Here is a 9,209-nt window from a genome sequence, read left to right as displayed (position 1 = left end):
TTATTACACACTTCTAAAACCTAAGAATAGCCCAACCAGTTTGCATTGAAGTCCCTGTAGCTACTGAATAATAAGCCTTAGTATGTAAAAGCCTCTGATTTTAAGGGGTTGAATAGAACTCTCTTTTTAGAAAAAAGAATCTGGACAAGAAATTCATGTTGGTGAAAGACATATTTGTACATGTAACTGTTAATGGTTAAATAATCAAGAATAGAGAAAAGTTCTCATAATCGTCAATAAAGTGGACAGGTTTTCCAGCAGGTTTTCCTCAACTTACATTTGCTCGGGACAGAAAATCTCTTTGCCAAACACTGAATGTACAGACAATGATACTTTTATGAACATCACCTAAATAGCATGGTTATTGCTGGAGTTACACTCTGTTCATTGCTGGAACATTGCTGCTGATACTGTGGTCTACTCAAGTACTGTATATTTCTATCTCCGTAACTGCTGTATGTTATAATCTGACTGTGTATACACAGATCACAACATGTTAAATATCTCTGCACCTTATTCTTACTACCTCATGTTCAGAAACGAGTGCCTGTGTTGACGCTGCACTGTCCTGTCTGATTACTTTGTCTAATGTCTGTTTTATTTATCGTACTTATCATATTGTTTCTAGTTTAACGTTCGCACTTTGTACTATTTGGTTCCATGTTGCACCGTGTTCCTGGAGGAATGTAATTTCGCTCCATTGTGTATGTGTACATGGATAGAATGACAATAAAAGCCTCTTGACTTGACTTGAAAAAAGAGGAGGTATAACTTTAATTATGACTTTGGTTACTTTAGAAATCCATTTATTTGAATCTTGCCTATATCTTGGATTTCTTCCTACATCAGTTATAACATGTTTCTTTCTTACATGCATCTGTTTACCTCAATAAATGTCTCGTTAAGTTGTTCCAACATGTGCTCTGAGACCTGCAGATCAATAAAGCAGAGGGCCTACTTTTTATTGTTGCCATAGATCTTTTCTATGGAACTCAGCACCACATTAGGAACATCTCTAAATACATTTAAACAAGGAAGGAGGGATCTTTCTTATACTCCTAGTAATAAACAGCTTTTAAAGTAATGCAGTTATGTCATTAGACTGCCATGATAGAGGTTTAGGTGAATAAATTACATAAAGATCTTTTTTTTATTGATTTGTTTACTAAGCATGCTGATAGACCCACGAATCCATAATATCTCACTGCAGGTTTTACAACAACAGTTCCTCAAGCTGCCACAGGACAAACCACTGCAGAAGGTAGGCAAAAGCAACATTACATTTAAGTTAGAAAAATCATTGTAAGATATTGATTAAAAAGGAACGGGTATCTCGAATGTATATATTTTGTAGGATTAAATGTTCTTTTGACTGCTCGAAATATAATTATTTAGACATTTTATTTAAAGGGTACATGTCATGAACAAACCCTCTCTTCTTTAATGATGTGATGAAAACTAACAAATTTATATATATGCTTTTTTTTAATAAGGCACAATACTGGGTAGCCAATCAGAACAGAGATCATTTACATATATCACTCTTGTAGGATGTAGGAAATGGCCACTTTAAAGCATTGACAACTGCCAACCTGACAACTTCACTAACTGTCCTTACAATCCTGAACCTAATAACTAGCGTATTCAGATTCAGATTCAGATTCCTGTATTGATCCCAAGGGGAAATTGCATCATGGGTACAATATGAAAAGTTTAATCATTTTCCCATTTATGTACACTGGACTATACTGAAACATTAGTTGTTCAGGGCTCTGGAAGCTTCCTTCATCAGACTTGGAAATTTCCCACTGCATATTATCTATATTATTTTAAAAAAAGTAAAAAGTAATATTCAAAAGATAGGATCAAACAAGAAATTGAGACTTGTTTAGATAATCTATTGTACCTAAACAAAACACTGCCAATGACCAGAAGTGTAATGAGGAAAAAATAATAATTTAAAGAGTAATAAACTCGACACATTTACAATAAAATCAACACTTTTTCATGACAGTTACTGACAGCCGTCCCAGGTACGACCCCTGCAATAACTACACTTCTCTGGATCAACCCTGGAGAGCCAATAATGAAACTGGATCAGGCATCTGTGACAGAGACTTCAACTGGAACGGCTGGTACCGACTGTTCTATTACGGGGTGAACATCCGTATGGCAGAGAGCTGTGTTCCTACATCTAGGTGTGGTAGTTATTACACTCTGTGGCTCAGTGGTCCTCATCCTCAGACAGAGGATGGAGTGGTCACTCGCCAGGTCTGTGGGAATCGAGGAAGTAACTGCTGCGATTTCAAATCTACCCAAATAAGAGTGAAAGCATGTCCAGACAACTACTACATCTATGAGTTTGTTCGTCCAATCTACTGCAATATGGCTTACTGTACAAGTAATGTATTTATGTTTTCATTAACATTTTGTTTATATCGAGAAAAACTTGCCATCTTCTGTACATATGTAAAAATTTGATCTCTACAGATGCTAGTACAATCACCCCGACTATTGCTCCAACGATGGACACTGGTGCAGCACCTGTCAGGACCCCATGTAAGTTTCCATGGGTACTATAAGCATTTTAAAGTTGAAAAAAGTTTGAATAATATCAGTAATTATAGTAACTCACACCATTGCATATTTAATAACTCAGCTAAAAAAGTTTAAAAGTTTTTAACTTGCTATATGTGACTGTGCACCTCTGCATTTCGTGACACACGTTCTGATGTCATAACCAAAAAATGTCATAAAAAAAAAAAATCATATGTAATTTGATCTGACAGCTCAGACTGAGTCACATAACCAGAAAAACTATTTAAATCAAACTGAAACCACAAACTACACTGGCATTTTAGGGCAACTGTTAATAAAAATAAAAATGTTAGATTTCAAGAATAAAGTCACAACTCAAGTTAAAACATAATTTCCTGCGCAGCCGTTTCAGCCAATTCTCACACTAATAACAGTCTGGTGCTGATGTGCCTGGAGACACAGGGAGACTGAGAATTTCTTTATGGGTGAACTCGATATGAAAGTGTGATCAACTCCTAAATGTCCCTGATTTTGACAGGAGGTGTTGCCTTCCTTTTGAAAAGCCTTTGGCCACAATATTACGACCTTTCCTGCCTTCTAATTAATGCCACTTTAATTTTGTAATTCTACGCCTTTTGTCCTTGAAATATTGTGACTTTATTCTCAAAATATACCATACAGCTTTTTTTCCCTTAATATTATGACTTTTTTCGCAAAATATTCTGACTTTATTCTCAAAATCTACTGCTTTATTTTTAACAGTGGGCCTAAAAAGCTGTTGTAACAAATACATGTGTCTTGTGGATTGGAAAAAGTCAAATGTGATGTATATAAAATCTGTCATGCTCAAATCAAAAAAGTCAAAAATTAGATTGAAATAGAACATCAAAAATAGTCATCAAAAATGCTTAGACATTCTGTATAGATTCATGATCCGTAAGGGGAAAAAAAAGAGCTGCACCCTTGTAGTTGAAACAGGTATATAATGCAAATTTTTAGCATTGTAATAATTAAAATTTTTTACCTGATCTTTGAGGAAGAATAATTTAAAAAAAAGTCAGATATGTCTTACTGCCTACTGACAATTGTTATGATTGGCCCCTCCCAGTTATCCATGTGCTTGTGTTTTGAGTTCTTGCCCCCTTGTTTTCTTGACTCTGCCCCTGATTGGTTTCACCTGTTTTCCACCTGTGTCGTGTTTTCTGTCATTAAGTCTGTTTATTTAAGCCCTGTGTTTGCTGTTACTGTTTGATATGTTTGATGTGTAATGTGTGTATTGTTTGTGCAGTTTGTAGTGTTTGGCTTGTTTGGTGTTTGTTTATTTTTTCGTCATGTCTTTTCCCCATTTGACCCCTGTTGGCTCTATGACCCTGGACTGTGTTGACCCTGAGTTTGGATTTGCCCTTAATAATTCTCGCTTGTCTTCACACATGTGTCTGCCTCCTCACTGCTCCCCAACATTACAACTATATATAGTGCATCATGAAAAGAAGAATCAGACAATGATGAAAGTTTTGTATCAAGCAAGATTGGTCAAAGTTCTACTTGCAAAACTGCAAAAAGTAGTATCCTCACTTCCCAAACACTTAAAAAGTGTGATTAAAATGGAAGTGATAAAAATACCTCTTCTGCTACTTTTTCTAAGTTTGTCATAAGCATCAATTTTGAAATCTGTTTTCCACAGCAATCAGCAACTCCTCGTATGACCCTTGTTACAACTATACTGTTCTTGATGACATCTGGAGAACAACATACACTTCCAATGGTTATGGTTACTACATTCATGGCTCTTCTAACTACTACAGTAGTCATGATGACACCACTATAGAATGGAATGGCTGGTATCGGCTTTATCTTCATGGAGAAAATGCACAGATTGCTGAGTGGTGTGTGAGCTACATGACATCTGGTGGTTACACCCCACTTTTGCTTGATGGCTCACACCCCCTTGTGAAAGATGGTGTTGTTTCCCGTGCAATTTATGGATCCTATAATAATTGGTACTACCAGTGCAATTACTACAGATCCAAAGCAATTCAAGTCAAAGCGTGTCCAGGACATTACTACGTCTACAAACTTGTTAAGCCAGATGTATCAATTCCGATGCCTACATATACTGCAGGTACATTCTTTTTCTGTCTTTTTCCCAGTATGAACAATAATAATATCCTCAGAGTAAAGATTAATTACAAACAAGTTCCATTAGACCTTACTAAACATTTTTTTTGAGTAATGAAAGTAACCTACAGGTATGATAGTACAATGCATTTAATTCATGTCCATTGCAGTTGCTTCAATCAGCCCCACTTACGATCCCTGCAATAAATACACTTCTTTGGATCAGCCCTGGAGAGCCAATAATGAAAGTGGATTAGGAATTTGTGACAGAAACTTCAACTGGAATGGCTGGTACCGGCTGTTCTATTATGGGATGACCATCCGTATGCCGGAGAGCTGTGTGAATATTTCCAGATGTGGTACTGATTAGCCTCTGTGGCTCAGTGGTCCTCATCCTGAGATAGAGGATGGCGTGGTCACTCGCCAGATCTGTGGGAATCAAGGAAGTGACTGCTGCTACTACAAACCCATTCCAATTCGTGTCAAAGCATGTCCAGGCCATTACTATGTGTATGAGTTTGTCAGTCCAGCCTCCTGTAAGATGGCTTATTGTACAGGTAAAATATTTGATTTACATGTTTATGAATGTGCTTTTAACATTTTCATTATAACATTTTTTATATATTTCCCCCTATTCAGATGCCCACACCATAACTCCAGCTTCACCTACTGAGGCCAATGATGTACAGTCCAACATCACCATGAGTAGGTTTCTCTCAATACTATAAGCCTTTGTGTCTCTATTAAATAGTTGCAATTAATTAAATAAGTAGATAATCTCACTTAGTTGTGGAGTAGCAAGATGATTGTTAAATAAAAGGTATTAAGGGTGAATATTATGGGTATATCTGTGAGGGATGTGTTTTGTCTTTGACCATGGGAGTCCTGGTATGATGTCCTGCACTGGGGACAGGCTGTTCCAGATGTCTGAACTCTCTTGAAGACCCACTGCAGAGTAGTTTCTAAACCACACTCTAATGAAGCTAGTGAGATTCCTCTCAATGAAGAACTTGAACAGGTTTCTCAGGATTCTGGAACAAGTCAATTCACACAAAAATCAAGATGTTTCAAACAACTGAGCAAAAGATATAAACAAGTATGGTCAACGACATAAAATCATCCAGGACAGAACAAACAAGCTCAGGAAGCAGTGAGAATGAACTGGCAATACTTTGTAAACTATTTCAGAATCTTGACAGGACCAATATATCACATGTGGAGAAACCAGAATATTTGAGATGTTTTTGATGTTGCATGCCTCTTGACATTGGTTTGTACATGAGCTGACTCCCACATCTTTTCACTTTTATTCATCCACTGCACTGTAAAAAATGAGAGGTCAGCTGAATTTAGAATGATTTAGTAACTGATTACATGGATTTTCTTGAGTTGAGTCAACTTAAGGACACCAGAGTGCACATAACTCAAAGGTCTTAGTTGAGTCAAAAATTCTCCAGCTACTGTTTCTAGATTCTTCTATCACACAGTCCCATCTGGCATATTCTCTTCTTGGGTTTCTGGATAATGGACGGCTGTGGTATTGCTGGGATTCAAACTCACAACCTCCTGATGTTGGGATGAATTATTACACAGCTGCACCACATGAGATGATGCCATGCTTCAAAGTCAAACATTATTTAATAACTCAAAACAAGTATTAAACATTTGTAGACTAAAATCTGAGTTGATTCATGTGTTCCTGACTGGTACAATAGACTGAACCATCTACCCAGCAGGAGGTTGTGAGATTGACCCCCAGTGATGCCAGAGCCATCAATAAGTGTGTGCTCAATGTCTTGCAGGATGGTGTGATGGAAAAAGACTTGGCTGGTGAGGAAGTTGAGTTTAAAAAAACAAGTTAATTTTATTTACATAACTGAGATGCAGAACTAAAAGCATTAAAAGAACTTTGACTGAAGTAAGAAATTTGAGTTGTATGGTCCAAGTTGAGTCAACTCAAGAAAGCCATGTAATCAGTTACTGTATCATTTTGAGTTGAGCTGACCTCTAATTCTTTACAGTGTGGGGTATTATGGATAACCAACAAGGAGCTATGGTCCCTTGTTTGGCACAATTTAAAGAGAGCTGATATAGAAATGTGGTGAGACAAATAGGATCATTAACCTCTTAAATGGCCATGGGCCCACTGGCAGACCCAAAGTTTTATTACACATTTCTATAACCTGAGAATAGCTCGGCCAGTTTGCACTGAAGTCCCTGTATTGACTGAATAATAAGCCTTAGTATGTAATAAGCCTAGAATTTTAAGGGGGTAATTGAAGAATCTTAGTGTATTCAGCCCATGAAAGGAAACAGCACCAGTTATGTTGTGTGTTACCGCAGTTTAAGTAGAGGAGTCTACCAATCTCTTGCTTTAAACCTTTTTCAACGTAACCATAACATGTAATCATTGTATGTTTTGGAGATCTTTTAGGTTAATTATATATTTTTTCTCCATTAATGTTGATGGAATATATTTCAATGAAAATGTATAAGATGAGTTTTATATAAAATGCTGTTATAGCTTTCTGTGGCCATCTTTGTGGAGAACTGTGAATACACACGTCTTCACAAAGGTGGCTATAGAAAGATATAACATCAGCTATTGGCTCTATCCTCAGGGTGCAAGTGCTCAGATGTCTGCATGGTGTGTGAGTTTTATGCCATGTGGAGGGGATTCTGTCCCCTCCCATTTCAATCCTAATTGCTAGCAATTCATGCAAACTTGAGACAGTGTCCTAATCAACCTAATAACAAATTTATGGTGATTTATATTTCATTTATTTACAAAAATTAAAAAAATTGAAGTCAACTTCAAAACAGCCTACATGTTCAATTCGACCACTGTGTTGAGATTGATAACTTGATAGACTAAAAGAGATGTGAATAGGGAGCTTCTTTTAAGATAAAATTTAGAACCTGTCAATGAAAACTAGAATGACAGTAGAGGGTAAATCAGTAATGAAATATACTGCTACATGTGATCATGATCTCTGAAATGGCATCCAACAGCCCAGCAGGAAGCTCTGGGGGAAGGAGTTCTGTGGTAGACCCAGCTATCCAATTTCATGGATCTTTGAATGAAGTTGAAGTTGGTCGTCTTTGAATGCCATCTTACGTTTTAGTGCTTAATTCAAAATAAAAGTCAAGCTTTCCTCCCAGCATTCAAATGTGAGGGCATACCTGACAGCTGAACTCCTGCCTGTTTCTCAAATGTCATGTATCGCTGTCAGAGTTATGAATTTCATATGGCAGTGACACTTTCAAGTGTTTCTTCAGTCAGCAGAGAAATTATTTTGGCTTAATTGGTGGAAAAACCGAAGGGCCAGCATTGGCATCCTGTTTTCATATCCTGTTAAAACCATAGTGTCCTATGTTAACATTCTGACAATGGTTAAAAAAAAAAGTTAAACATCTTAATAGATATTACATTTATGCACGGCATCTTTCTTCACAGTACCCACCGTAAACAACTCCACGTTTGACCCCTGCAACAACTACAGTGTCCTTGATAACTACTGGAGAAGCGTCAACAGCTACTATGATGGCCATGATGACACTCTTGTTCAATGGAGTGGCTGGTATCGGCTGTATCTTCAGGGAGTAAGCGCTCAGATGTCTGAGTGGTGTGTGAGCTTCATGCCATGTGGTGGTTACACACCACTTTCGCTCGGTGGTTCTCATCCACAGCCAGAGGACGGCATTGTCACTCGGGAAGTCTATGGATCCAGTGGCAGCCAGTGCACAGCCTACAGATCCAAACCAATCCAAGTAAAAGCCTGTCCAGGGATTACTACGTCTATAATTTGTCAAGCCAGACATTTCCATCCCAATGCCCTCTTACTGCACAGGTTACAGATGATATATCAAACAGTGATTACAGAGTGATAGCTTTGATATACTTTATTTAAGTATTTATTCTTACTGTGCAGGTACAGTTGCTTTATCTAACATGCTTTACAGAGTACAGAGAAAGTATTGACTTTCTCTGCTGGAGTGAGTCTTAATAGTGAATTGTTTTTGTAGATGATAAATATGGAATTCACTCTCAGCTATTTTTAGTTTAATTTGTCACTCAACATTACAGCTTGTAAACAGCATAGATTTGTTTACACTAATTATTAACTATTTCCTGATAGTTACTGCAAGCCACCCCAGTTATGACCCATGCAATAAATACACTGCTCTGGATCAACCCTGGAGAGCCAATAATGAAACTGGTCTAAACATTTGTGATGTCATTTACCTGGAACGGCTGGTACCGGCTGTTTTATCACAGGATGAATATCCGCATGGCAGAGAGCTGTGTTCCTGTATCAAGATGTGGTACTTATTATGGTCTGTGGGCTCAACGGTCCTCATCCTCAGATAGAGGATGGAGTGGTCACTCGCCAGGTCTGTGGGAAAGGAGGAAGTGACTGTTACTACATCATTCTTTTACAATCCAAGACAAAGCATGCCCAGGCAACTACCATGTGTATGAATTTGTCCACCAGTCTAAGGGCAGTATGGCTTACTGCTCAGGTACTGCAGATTTTACATTCTTATCTTCT

At 37.6% G+C, this 9,209-nt stretch overlaps 2 pseudogenes; both read left to right on the top strand.

Moving 5' to 3' along the window:
* Positions 1–2,007: 2,007 nt before the first annotated feature.
* LOC108438323 lies at positions 2,008–5,384 on the top strand (annotated as a pseudogene).
* A 148-nt stretch (positions 5,385–5,532) lies between these two features.
* LOC108438325 overlaps positions 5,533–9,209 on the top strand; it is a 36,822-nt pseudogene continuing 33,145 nt past the window's right edge.

This window comes from Pygocentrus nattereri, chromosome 1 (genome assembly GCF_015220715.1).
Source record: "Pygocentrus nattereri isolate fPygNat1 chromosome 1, fPygNat1.pri, whole genome shotgun sequence".
NCBI classification, from domain to species: Eukaryota; Metazoa; Chordata; class Actinopteri; order Characiformes; family Serrasalmidae; genus Pygocentrus; species Pygocentrus nattereri.
The sequence above is the reverse complement of the archived record's forward strand: the minus strand, read 5'-3'. Positions and strand labels throughout refer to the sequence as shown.